This window comes from Apium graveolens, chromosome 9 (genome assembly GCF_009905375.1).
Source record: "Apium graveolens cultivar Ventura chromosome 9, ASM990537v1, whole genome shotgun sequence".
Classification (NCBI taxonomy): domain Eukaryota; kingdom Viridiplantae; phylum Streptophyta; class Magnoliopsida; order Apiales; family Apiaceae; genus Apium; species Apium graveolens.
This window is the reverse complement of record NC_133655.1, coordinates 18,455,258-18,468,945: the sequence shown is the minus strand read 5'-3', so window position 1 is coordinate 18,468,945 and position 13,688 is coordinate 18,455,258.

Sequence of the window (13,688 nt, the reverse complement as noted above, 5' to 3'; positions counted from 1 at the left end):
TTCTCTGGATTCAAGTTGTAATTCTTAGATGTTGTAGGAAAGTATCAGTCATGTTGACTACTAGTGGATATGCAAATAGGAGGGCTAATTGCAAATATTTCATGCCTTGTAATTTTGTATAAGTGAAGAAGTATCAACTGATATTGAAGACCTTCAACGGATAAGAAACAAAGTTTCAACGGATATCTCTAATGCTTCAACGGATAATATCCATCAACGGATAAGTGCTTCAACGGATAATATCCATCAACGGATAAGTGCTTCAACGGATAAAGACTTCAACTGATAATGCATCAACGGATAAAGCTTCAACGGATAAAGCCTCAACGGATAAGGCATCAACGGATGAAAGCTTCAACGGATGCTTAGTTCATTAGCAGTTGATAGTGACAATTCATAAGCTGACAGAGGCACATGGGTTGACAGAGACAAACTGGAATGTGGAAGCCTCTAGGAGGAATCAAGAAAATGCAGCATTTCCATTCTGGTGAAAACAAGGAAGTATTCAAAGATTAACAGCTAAGCCTAAATTGCATTGGATAGAGAAATGAAGAAGAAATATGTGAAGAGCCTTTTTAATTGTATTTTACAGTTTTGTCTTCACTTGTAAACTTGGTGATATATAAACCAAGTAGCATCTAGTAATTAGATATGAATTTTCTAGAGCTGTTTAGAAAAATCCAGAGAGAAAATCATCTAGTTTGTACTAGGAAGCAGCTGTGATTTAATTCTTTGAATCACAGATTTTCTGAAATAACACATCTCTGGTGGAACAACAAATCCACCAGAAAAGTTTTTAAGTTCTTTGTGTTCTTTACATTTGTGTTTGAATATATATCTGTATGTATTAGCTTCAATCCATTCACACACATTTGCTCACTAAAACACTTAGCCTTAGAAACTACTCAAAACTTGAAAAAGTTTTGAGATTTACATTCAACCCCCCTTCTGTAAATCTCATTGTTAGTCCACTGGGAATAACAATTGGTATCAGAGCAAGCTCTTAACATACAAAGAGTTTAAAGATCTATTCTGCTAACAGCATGAGTAAGAAGGATATTGGTGTAAAGATTCCAATCTTGGAAAGAGATAACTATCATCACTGGAAAGTGAAGATGCATTTACATCTTCTCTCTCAAGATGAAAGCTACATCAACTGCATTGAAAATGGTCCTCACATCCCTCACAAGGTGGCCACAGCTGCTACTGCAACAATTATTGTTGGACAGTCTATTCCCAAGCCAAAGGAAGAATGGACTATAGATATTGAAGAGGTTCACAAGGACAAGAAAGCCATGAACATTCTGTTTAATGGCCTAGATCAAGATATGTTTGACAATGTCATTAACAGCCAAACTGCTAAAGAAATTTGGGATACTGTGCAGCTTATCTGTGAAGACACTGAGCAAGTTAGAGAAAACAAAATGCAGCTTCTCATTCAACAGTATGAATATTTTCATTTTGAAGAAGGAGAATCATTGAATGATACCTTCAACAGATTTCAGAAACTGTTGAATGGATTGAAGCTGTATGGCAGAATTTACCAAGTCAAGGACTCCAATTTAAAATTTCTAAGGTCTCTACCAAAGGAATGGAAGCCTATGACTGTTTCTCTAATAAATTCTCAAGATTATAAGGATTTCACACTTGAAAGATTATATGGAATTTTGAAGACATATGAACTTGAGATGGAGCAAGATGAGCTGTTGGAAAAAGGGAAGAGAAAAGGAGGATCAGTTACACTTGTAGCTGACAGTGAGAAGGTTGAAGCCAGGAATGAGGAGAAGACAATGCCAAGTCTCAAAATTGGCACAAGCAAATCAGAATCAAGCAAGGGTAAAGAGCAAGTAGCTGAGGATGAAAACAATTCCAGTCAGGATGACTCTGATGATGTTGATGACCATCTGGCTTTTCTGTCCAGGAGGTTTGCAAAGATGAAGTTCAGGAAAAATACAAAATTCACTAAGCCAAACAAAAACATGGTGGACAAATCCAAGTTCAAATGTTATAACTGTGGCATTAGTGGACACTTTGCAAGTGAGTGTAGGAAGCCAACCTCTGATAAGAAGAAATTTGAGCAAGTTGATTACAAAAAGAAGTATTTTGATTTGCTCAAACAAAGGGAAAGAGCTTTTCTCATTCAAGATGATTGGGCAGCAGATGGAGTCAATGAAGATGATGATATGGAATATGTCAACCTCGCCCTGATGGCTAATTCTGATAAAAATGAAACTAGTTCATCAAGCAACCAGGTAATTACTACTGATCTCTCTCAGCTTTCTAAAAATGAATATAATGAAGCCATAAATGATATGTCTAATGAATTATATCATTTGCGTGTTTCCCTTAAATCACTAGCTAAAAAAAACACTAGGATCAAAGAGAATAATGTGTTTTTAAGTGATAGGAATGCTGTGTTAGAGGATCAGGTAATTGAGCTTGAAAAGATTAAACTTAAATGCTTGACTGTTGAGAGTGAACTAGAAGAAGCTGTTAAGAAAGTAGACATTATTTCTAAACAGTTAGAAAGTGAGCAAGAGGTAATCAAGGCCTGGAAAACATCTAGGGATGTTAGTGTTCAGATTGCCAAGGTTCAGGGAATTGAATCATTCTGTGAGGATGCCTGGAAGAAAAACAAAAAGGAGTTAGAATTAATTGATGGATTGTCAACGGATGTGGAATCAATGGATGATGAAAGTTATCCGTTGAAGGAAGAAAAAGAACATCCGTTGAAGGCTCATCAATTAAAACAGGTAAGTAATTTTAAAAATAAAAATCTCAATAAGAAGGATGATTCAACTTTCAAGAACTTTGTCAAAGAAGGAGCTAGCACATCCAAAGATGCCAGTAAGGTGAATATAGGACACATGACTTTGGATCAGCTGAAAAATAGGCTTAAGTTGGTTGAGGATAAGAAGGAAACTAAAAGAAAATCTAAAAGAAATGGGAAGGTAGGGATTAATAAACATAACAATTACACACCTGATAGGTATGCTCCTAGAAAAAGCTGCATGCATTGTAAAAGTGTTAATCACCTATCTGATAATTGCAAATCTGTTAAAAATGCTCCCATGCCTTCAAATCCCTCCATGCCTAACATGTCTATGTCACCTCTGCATGTCATGCCTGTTATGTCTCATCAGAATCCCCATGCACATTTTGCAAACATGCCATATATTAATAATCCTTATTTTACTGCATTTAGTATGCCTCAAATGCCATACAATATGCCTATGTGGAATAACATGTTTGCCCAATCTATGCCTTATCAAATTCAATCAAATGTGCTAAATGATTCTGTGACTAACCCTACACTTCAACCAACCACATCTGAGATCAAGGTTGACCCAAAGTTACCTAAGTCAAAAGATGCAGGAGGAATGAAGTCTAGGAAAAAGACTAACAAGGCTGGACCCAAGGAAACTTGGGTACCAAAATCAACTTGATTGATTTTGTTGTGTGCAGGGAAAAAGAAGGAATCTATGGTACTTGGACAATGGGTGTTCAAGACACATGACAGGAGATTTCACTCTGCTCACAGAGTTTAAGGAGAGAGCTGGCCCTAGCATAACCTTTGGAGATGACAGCAAAGGATTCACTATGGGATATGGCTTGATTTCAAAAGAAAATGTCATCATTGATGAAGTTGCATTGGTTGATGGTCTCAAACACAACTTATTGAGCATCAGTCAACTATATGACAGAGGTAATACTGTTTCCTTCAATTCTGAAGCCTGTATTGTCACAAGTAAGAAGGACAATAAAGTGGTTCTAACTGGAGTTAGAAAAGGGAATGTGGACTTAGCTGACTTCAACTCTACATATGCAGAATCTATTACTTGTCTTCTCAGCAAAGCAAGCTCAGTTGAAAGTTGGCTATGGCACAAGAAGCTGTCCCATTTGAATTTCAAGGCAATGAATGATCTAGTCAAAAAGGACTTAGTTAGAGGAATGCCTCTAGTAGAATTCACAAGGGATGGACTGTGTGATGCTTGTCAGAAAGGAAAGCAAAAGAAAGTATCATTCAGTAAGAAGCTTGAATCTGCAATTGATGAACCATTACAACTGCTACACATGGATCTCTTTGGACCAGTCAATGTATTGTCAATTTCAAGAAAAAGATATTGCCTAGTGATTGTAGATGATTTCTCAAAGTTTTTTTGGGTTTATTTTCTTGGATCAAAGGATGAAGCTAGTGAAATCATTATCAATCATATCAAGCAAGTCAACAATCATCCTGATTTCAAAGTAAGGAATATTAGGAGTGACAATGGAACTGAGTTCAAGAATTCAACCATGAAGTTGTTCTGTGAAGAAAATGGGATCATGCATGAGTTCTCAGCTCCAAGGACTCCACAACAAAATGGTATGGCGGAAAGGAAGAACAGATCACTAATTGAAGCTGCAAGGACAATGCTTGAAGAGTCAAAACTCCTAACTTACTTTTGGGCTGAGGCTGTTAACTGTGCATGTTACACTCAGAATATTTCTCTAATCAATCAGGCAAAAGACATGACTCCCTATCAATTATTCAAGAGAAGAAAACCAACTTTAAACTTTCTGCATGTCTTTGGTTGCAAATGTTACATCTTAAGGAATCAATCTGATCACAAAGGGAAGTTTGATGCAAAGGCTGATGAAGGAATATTTGTTGGTTATTCTGCTGGAAAATCATATAGGGTCTACAAGCTAAGAACCAACATTATCATGGAATCTGTGCATGCTGTGTTTGATGATAAAAAGATTGATGGACTAACATATGAGGGACATCATGAAGGACTCAAATTTGACAATATTGAGATATATTGTGATGATAGTGAAGATGAGAATGATGAAGAAGGCATCTCAAGAAGAATTCAAAATATGCCTTTGGATAATGCACAGAATGCTGCATCCGTTGAAAGTCATAATTCAACTTCCGTTGAAAGAAGCAATGCAGCATCCGTTAAAAGACAAAGTGCATCATCCGTTGAAGTTCATAATGAAGCATCCGTTGATCACAGTCTGTCAACGGATAATCAATTCACTTCATCAGTTGATAGAGCTCCCAATTCCTTTCAAAGGATCAGCAACTCAGGGGGAGTTTCAACCAATCAACATTCTATCTCACATCATGACAATACTGAGGCAACCTCATCTAGAGCTAATCTACCACCTCAAAGGAAATGGACCAAGAATCACCCTTTTGAACTGATCATTGGTGATGCAACATCTAAAGTGCAAACTAGAAGGGCTACTCAAGATGAATGTCTGTATAGTAGCTTTCTATCACAGGAGGAACCTAAGAGAGTGGAAGAAGCTCTATTGGATCCAGATTGGATTTTAGCAATGCAAGAGGAGCTAAACCAATTTGAGAGGAACAAAGTATGGAAGCTGGTACCCAAGCGAAAGAACAAGAGTTCTATTGACACAAAATGGGTATTCGGAAACAAGATGGATGAAAATGACATTGTCATAAGGAATAAAGCCAGATTGGTTTTTAAAGGCTATTCTCAACAAGAGGGAATAGATTTTGATGAAACATTTGCTCCAGTTGCCAGACTTGAGGCCATCGGAATCTTTCTAGCCTACGCAGCCCATGCCAATTTCAAAGTCTATGAAATGGATGTCAAGAGTGCATTTCTAAATGGGGAATTGGAGGAAGAAGTTTATGTAAGCCAACCTCCTGGGTTTGAAGATCCAAACTTTCCAGACTATGTGTATTATCTGTTGAAAGCACTCTATGGACTAAAGCAAGCACCTAGAGCCTGGTATGAGACTTTGTCAAAATTCCTTCTAGATAATCACTTCACAAGAGGTACTGTTGACAAAACTCTTTTCTTTAGAAATGTTAATGGCTCTACAATACTTGTTCAAATTTATGTAGATGATATTATATTTGGATCTACAGATGATAAGCTTTGTAAAAAGTTTGCTAAGTTAATGCAAAGTAAATATGAAATGAGCATGATGGGAGAGCTAACTTATTTTCTTGGTTTACAAGTTAAACAAGTTAGTGGTGGAATTTTCATTAGTCAAACTAAATATATTTATGATCTTTTAAAGAAGTTTGACTTAATGGACTGTTCATCTGCAAAAACTCCCATGGCCACTGCCACCAAGCTTGAATTAAACAAGGTTGAAAAGTCTGTGGACATTTCAAGTTATAGAGGCATGGTTGGCTCACTCTTATATTTAACTGCTAGTAGACCTGATATAATGTTTTTTACATGTCTCTGTGCTAGATTTCAAGCTGACCCTAAAGAATCTCACTTAGTGGCTATTAAAAGAATCTTCAGATATCTCAAAGGGACTCCAAATCTAGGAATTTGGTACCCTAGAGAGTCTGGTTTTGATCTAATTGGCTACTCAGATGCAGATTATGCAGGTTGCAAAATAAACAGGAAAAGCACAACTGGCACCTGTCAATTTCTAGGGAACAAGCTTGTGTCATGGTTCAGCAAGAAGCAAAATTCTGTTTTTACATCAACAGCTGAAGTTAAGTACATTGTTGCTGGTAGTTGTTGTGCACAGATACTATAGATGAGGAATCAACTATTTGACTATGGACTAACTGTTGACAAAATACCTATATTCTGTGATAACACAAGTGCCATTACCATTACTGAAAATCCAGTGCAACACTCAAGAACCAAGCACATTGACATCAAGTACCACTTCATTAGGGAACATGTGATGAAAGGTACAGTGGAACTTCATTTTGGTCCAAGTGAAAAGCAGATTGCAGACATATTTACCAAGCCACTTGATGAATCAACATTCACAAGATTAGTAAGTGAGCTAGGTATGCTTAATTATTCATAAATTTATGTCCTCTATATAATCTGCCTTGAAGCCTGAAATGAATTTGCTGCAAGAACAAAGTTGGCTTTAAGTAAGACTTATTCTATCAACGGATATTCCCTATCCGTTGAAAGCCAAAATTGTTCTATCAACGGATGTTCATTATCCGTTGAAAGACAAATACATTTCTGGTAATTTTATCCCTCAACGGATAAAATAGTGTTGATCATCAACGGATAACTATTTACCTTATCCGTTGAAGTGTCACATCAGTTACTTTAAGTGAGTCACAGCCGTTGATTCTTTTACTTAACCGTTGATACAGATATACACTGTTGTATATATTTGTATTAAAGGCAGTTTTCAGAATTTCTACAATTTTCTTTATTCTTAAACGGCTGTAATTTATTTAAAAGTATCATTTAATCATTTTATTTATGTTTTAATTCAAGAAAGTATAAAAGCCCATTGAATTCTAATTTTCACTTTACGCTTTCTTGCAATTTTTATTCTCTTTCTCTCCCAAAATTCTCAAGTTTTTCTCTGCAACCTCTACTCACAACAATGGCACCAGTAGTCAAAATTATGTCTCAATCTGGATTTGTTTATGAAAAGAATAATTTCGTAGCCTTGGTTGAAAAGAATGAATCCCATTCTGATTATCACAAGATGATGGACTTCATCAAAAACTGCAAACTAAGATATGCAATGCTGGAAGCCCCAACCATCTACTGTGAGGTGATTGAGGAGATTTGGACAACTGCAGAGTTCAACTCCACAGATATGACTATTGCCTTCTCTCTCAAAGGTAAGGATTATTGCATTAACTGTGATGATATACAGTCTTGCTTTAAGTTGCCTGAGAATAATTCCATGACACCACACACTGATAAAGATGTATCTGCTATGTTAGATTCCATAGGCTATGCTTTTGATTCTGCTAGTTTAGGTAGTATTAAAAGGAAGGGCCTTAGGAAAGAATGGAGTTTTCTTGGAGATGCCTTTATCAAGGTTTTCTCTGGGAAGATTAGAAATTTTTGAAAGGCATATGTCATAGCCTATTTGTTTATTGGAGGATTTAACTCAACTCAAATAAGAATGTAATAAGTAAATAGTGGATCTGTCGTCAGAGAGATCTCACAAAGTAACATCTGTCAAAGGGTTAAGGAACATTATTCATCTACAGACTTGAAGACTTAATTCACTGAAAGAAGCTCAAGAAATTGATCAAGCCTCAGTGATATAAATCAAGATTGTGGATTTAATCAAGTGACAGAGATCTCATCAGGATATCAATTAGTTACAAGGATTTGTCTGAAGAAAATCAGAGTATCAAAGTCAAGACATGAAAAAACGTCACGGAAGTTAGTCACTCATGAATCAGACAGTACATCGAGTGTCAACATTGAAGTGGTGGAATTGATTCATAATTTCAGTGATTTTCAGAAGATATTCAGAAGAATGGATGCTGCTCAAGATTAGTATTAATTCTCTATTAATTAATTAAGTCATATAATTTAATTAAGAAAATAAATTATATCTGCAAAGATTAATTTATTGATTAATTGAATTAATTGATTAATTAATTCAGAATTAATATTAAGGATTTTCAGGATTCTAATTGGTTTAAAATCTATTTAAATTCAAACAAGACAAACTAATTGTATTAGTATGACAATCGGTATGACAATCAATAGTCATACCGAAAGTCATGATAATTTATTTAATTGTCTTGTTAGAATTTTTATTAGATTAAAAATCTGTTATTAATTTCAGCAAGACAATTTGATTGTACTAATATGACAATCGGTATGACAATCAATAGTCATACCGAAAGTCATGCCAGTACAGTTGATTGTCCTACCGAAAGTCTTGTAAGTTCAAAAGAATAGTCCTACCGATTGTCATTGCAGTTCATTTCCATTTTGGCTGTTATGATAAAAGAAGCAGAAGACATTCATTAAACACACTTGAATACACAGCCAACCATTGAAGAACACAAAACAAACAGAAGCAGAGAAATTATTGTAAAATCCTCAGAGCATTTATTTCTAGCAGTTATTGTTAAATCCAATCCACTAGAAATTCTTTTGTTGTTCTTGTGTAACTATCTAGCGGATCAAAATCCTTAGAACTTAATCTCAAATCGCTTTTAGCATTTGATTCTAATTATTGCAAAAATAGAAAAAGTTCATGTCGAATTTATTCTAAATTTGTGATAATTAATTTGAGATTAATTCCTTGTAACAGATACCGTTGTTGTAACTCATTTCAAGTTTAATAAAAGTTTTATTTAACTTGAATTTTGTTTCAATTCTTATTCCACATTTTATTCGATTAAACGGTATTGTTTGTATTCAACCCCCTTCTACAAACATATTGGGACCTAACAATTGGTATCAGAGCCTTCTGATTAACGTACAAATCTAGATCCTAGACTTTTGTGTTTCTTTCACTCCTTGAATTTTTTATTCACTCAAAAATTCATAATGACTAAACAAAAAGTTGGAACCGTTAAAATTCCACTTTTCGATAAAGAAAATTATGTTATGTGGAAGAAGAAGATGCTACTGTTTTTACAAGTTGCTAATCCCAAATATCTGCAAGTGTTAAAGAAGGGTCCTAAAATTCCTATGGTTATTGAACCAGAGGTAATAGAAAATGATGTGGTGATCACCAAAGCAAGAACTTATGTGAAAGATCCTGAGGATTTCTCTCCTTCTGAAATAGAAGAAGCCTCCCTGGATGCTAGCCTTCAATTAATTTTAGTAGATTCCCTTAATCCCTTGATGAATAGACATGTGATGAATTGTAAAGATTCCAAACATATCTGGGAAACTATTGAGGTTATTAATGAAGGCACAGAGGAAGTTAGGGAGAACAAGTTAGAAATCCTAACCTCTGAGTATGAATACTTTAAATCCAATCCAGGAGAAGGAATCACTGAAGTGTTTGAGAGGTACAATGCATTGATCAACAACCTGAACATTAATGGTAAATACTATTCCATCAGGGAGGTCAACAAAAAGTTCCTTTTAACACTGCCAACTCATCTCGAACATAGAATCACTGCCATAAGAGAAGCAAGAGATCTGAGTGAGATTTCCTTGGAAAGGCTCTATGGTATGTTAAAGACTTATGAGTTGGAGCAGATTCAGCAGAAGGAAGTTTACGGGAAAGGAAGAGTGGTCAGCACGTCTACTGCTCTAGTAGCTGATGAACATCAACAACAATCTCAACAGTCAGAAAGAATGGTACAGTCTTCCAAGGTTGAAGAAAATGTGATAGTAGCAGAATTTGATCCTCCTACTACAAATCAATCAGAAGATGATTATTATTCCTTGGAAGAACTGGAGCAATTGGAGGATGAGTCAATGACCCTTATTGTCAAGAGATTCTCAAATTTCAGATTCAAAAGGAATCCCAAGTTCAAGTACAAGTCCAACTACAACAGATTCCAGAAAGGTGGATCTTCATCCTCTAACACCAGCAGTGGTGGGTATAAAACAGGGATGGTTGATCGAAGCACCATTCGATGCTTCAACTGCAATGAGTTGGGACACTTTGCCACAGAATGCAGGAAGTCAAAACAAGTTAGGAAGAACTCTTACGATTCTAATCAGAAGAGTAAATCTGAAAGGGCTTACCTGGCAAAGGGAAGAAGCCGGGATGATACTGACAGTGAAGATGAAGAAGTTGGGAATCTTGCTCTCATGGCTAGTGATGCAAACACCTCATCGTCAAGAAAAGAGGTAAAATTTACTGATGCTGAATTAGTTTATCATCTAGGAGGTTCCTTAGATTGTGCTCGTCGTGATAATGAATTGTTAAATCAACAAATCAAAGACCTTGAGAAAGAGGTCAATGAATTAAGACTTGTGCATATTAATCAAGATAAATTAAAAGAACAAGTATCTTTTCTAGAGAATAGAGTTGACTGTTATAGACAACTTGAAACTATTCTCAAAGACAAGATCACCGGTCTTGAGGCTAAGGTTAAAGCTTACTTTAATTCTTGTTCGAAGTCCAAAGAGTTTTACAATAAGCAAGCTGTTAATCAAACATCTGGAATAGGTTATAATTACAATGCTGCTATTGGAAAATTAGGCATAAACTCCCATCCTCATGTCTGTGCTAAAGGAAGGGAAGTACCACATGTGCTTAAGGGTGTTGATGAACCCATCTATAAAGAATCAATTGCTGAACCATTTGATGAGACCTCATTTATTATTCAAGAAGAAATCCGTGCTGAAGATAATGCTAATGAGAAAGCTGTCTCTAAGTCAAGTGTGTCAAAAGTTCCAGTCAAGGTTGTGAAAGCAACTGAGACTAACTCAGACACACATGAGTTGGATAACACAAATGCCATGTCTACCATGCATAAGTTGCCTATTATTAATCCCTCTCATAAAGCATATGGTGTTCCTGATTGTATGTCTTGTGCTTTTAATCTGATGTATGCTTATTTTAATGGTAAGCATGTTTCTAATGATAAGACTACTCCTCGTCAGCATGTGAATAATAGAAAGCATGATAGGTCTAAGACTGATAGTCCTCCTAAAGCTAGAAAGGAGACATTTGTGCCTAAGCCTAAATAGAAATTTGTCAAGGCTGTTCACAAGGTCAAATGTTCAGTCATTGAGAACGTTGAGAATATTAAAATTAAGAATGTTGTTTTGCCTGATAAAGGCCAATTTTACAAGTATGCCGGACCCAGCCAAGCTTGGGTTCCGAAGAAGGTCTAATCCATTTGTATTGCAGGGCATTAAACAGGTACAACCGGTAGTGTGGATTCTTGACAACGGATCGTCAAGACATATGACCGGAGATAGAGCCCTGCTATCAAATGTGGTTGAGAAAGCTGGCCCAGTAGTTACCTTTGGAGATAACAGCAAAGGTTTAACGGAGGGATATGGCTGTTTGCTAGCTGGAAATGTTATCATTGAAAATGTGTATGTTGTGCAAGGACTTGAACACAATCTGCTTAGCATTAGTCAGTTCTATGACAACGGCTACAATGTTTTATTCGACAAACTGAAGTGTCAGATTCTGCACAAGAAAAGTGAAAAACCCTCCTTAATGGGAATCCGGAAAGGAAATCTGTTCGTAGCTGACATGAACTCTGGAAGCAATCCTGAAGTCAATTGTTTCTATGCAAAGGCATCGTCAGATGAGAGTTGGCTATGGCACAAGAGACTTTCTCATCTCAATTTCAAAACAATGAATTCTCTTGTAAAAAGAGAATTGGTAAGAGGTCTGCCTCAACTGGAATTCTCTCCAGAAGGACTATGTGAGGCCTGCCAGAAAGGAAAGTCAAAGAAAGCAAGTCACAGAGGCACTGACACATCTTCCATAACTGGTGTTCTGCAATTATTGCACATGGATTTATTTGGACCAGTTAATGTCCTTTCGATGTCAAAGAAGTGTTACTGTCTTGTGATAGTTGATGACTATTCCAAGTATATGTGGGTTTTATTTCTTCACTCTAAGGATGAAACACCACAAGTTGTGATTGATCATATCAAGATGATTGAGTTAGATTCTAATGTCCCTGTTAGAGCAATAAGGTCAGATAATAGAACAGAATTCAAGAATTCACTTCTCAATGGATTCTGTACAGACAAAGGGATTACCAGACAATTTTCAGCTCCTAGAACCCCTCAGCAAAATGGAGTGGTAGAAAGGAAGAATCGTACATTGATTGAAGCTGCAAGAATGATGTTAAGTGAGTCAGGTCTTCCAATGTACTTTTGGGCTGAAGCTGTCAATACTGCATGTTATACTCAGAATCGAACTCTAATCAACAAAGACTTCATGAAAACTCCTTATGAGATTTTGAATGAACAGAAACCTTCTATCAAATACTTTCATGTATTTGGTGCCAGATGCTTCGTGCTCAAGGATGGAGATGATCGTCGTGGTAAATTCGAGGCAAAGGCATATGAGGGTATTTTTGTTGGATATGGAAGAAGATCATACATAGTGTATATCATTGATCAACATAAAGTAACTGAAAGTGTCAATGTTACATTTGATGACACTAAACTCCCTAGTATCCAAACTGAAGATCCTTCTGAGAAACTGAAGTTTGATGATATGTCAGATTCAGAATCAGAACATGGTCAAGAACCTGAGGTTGTTGCTGGTGAAGAACCTGGTAATCATGATGATACTCAAGGTAATAGTGATGGAAACTTTGGCAACAATGGAGATACCACTGCTACTGACGAAGAATGTTCAAGTCAACATGACAACAACTCAGGGGGAGATGCTGAAGGATCATCTAGTAGGACACAACATCCCAATGAATTTCAAGGCGAATCATCAAGATCAAATCTTCCAAGACAGACTGTCTGGAATAAAGCTCATCCTTTTGAGTTGATTATTGGTGATCCAGATGTTGGAGTCAGAACTAGACGTGCTACTCAAAATGAGTGTCTGTTCTCAGGATTTCTTTCTGAGATGGAACCTAAGAAGATTGAAGAAGCACTAACTGATCCAGATTGGGTGATTGCTATGCAAGATGAACTCAATCAGTTTGAAAGTCATCAAGTCTGGAAACTGGTACCTAGACCTACACACAAGAAAGCTGTTGGTACTAGGTGGGTATTCAGGAATAAACTAGATGAAGATGGTGTGGTTACAAGAAACAAGGCAAGACTGGTAGCAAAAGGGTATTCTCAAGCTGAAGGCATTGATTATGATGAAACCTATGCTCCAGTGGCTAGACTTGAGGCCATCAGGATATTTCTGGCATTCGCAGCATTTTCAAACTTTAAAGTTTATCAAATGGATGTCAAGAGCGCCTTTCTGAATGGAAAGCTGGATGAAGAGGTATATGTAGAGCAACCTCCTGGTTTTGAAGATCCAGATCATTTGGATTTTGTCTTCTTTCTTTTCAAGGC